Here is an 821-nt window from a genome sequence, read left to right as displayed (position 1 = left end):
CTTGCCTCAAGATTTCTTCCTCCTCCCTTTCCATCTGTCTACAGTCTCTCCAGTGTTTATTTATCATGTAATGCACATAATATTTTTGAAGGAACTTTGTAGGAACTGTTTTCTTGTCTATTACTAAGAGATTCCATTCATACAGAAGAATTTGGTTAACATGCACAGTTATCCAAGGTCCTCCATCCAAGTACTGAATAAGGGGAAGTCATTTCCCCACATCCTTTTTAACAAGGGAGCTTCTCCATCCCTCACTTTGAAATGAATACTAAAATGAGGTCTAGATTTTTCTATTCAAGTCAAGATCAGTTCCCAAAAGGGACACTGAGCTCAGCTTATTTTTTTAGCCAAAATATTAAGATCTTGCAGACTGCTCGGTTAGAAACAAGTATTTTTTTTATAATTAGAAAGCTGGGGATTACTGGCTTTTTAACGCTAAGCCTTATGGTGAAATCACGTAATTCTGATTACTACCGATCTTGTTTCTTTTTTTTTTCTTTCTTTCTTTTTTATCCTGGTTCTATTTTTGTGTGCTTTTTAGTGATCTCTATGTTCTAGTTTTAGGTGCTCTCAAAAGATAGTGTTTTATCCTCTGTGAAAAACCTTTAAAAAAACAATATTCATATGTCATAAAGCACAGGGACTGCCAAGCAGGAGTACATGTACCCCCAGGCACGGGCAACTGGTGCCTCCTGATCTTGGTGCCCCACCCCAGTGGCTGATTGCTGACTCAGCGGGAGGGGCAAACCAGGGTCCTGGCCGTTGGCCTTTGCTGGCTTGGTCTGGGGGGCGGCAATCTCAGGGGAGGCATGTGCACCCCC

Source organism: Alligator sinensis, unplaced genomic scaffold (assembly GCF_000455745.1).
Source record: "Alligator sinensis unplaced genomic scaffold, ASM45574v1 scaffold517_1, whole genome shotgun sequence".
Taxonomy (NCBI): Eukaryota; Metazoa; Chordata; order Crocodylia; family Alligatoridae; genus Alligator; species Alligator sinensis.
This window is presented reverse-complemented; position numbering follows the sequence as displayed.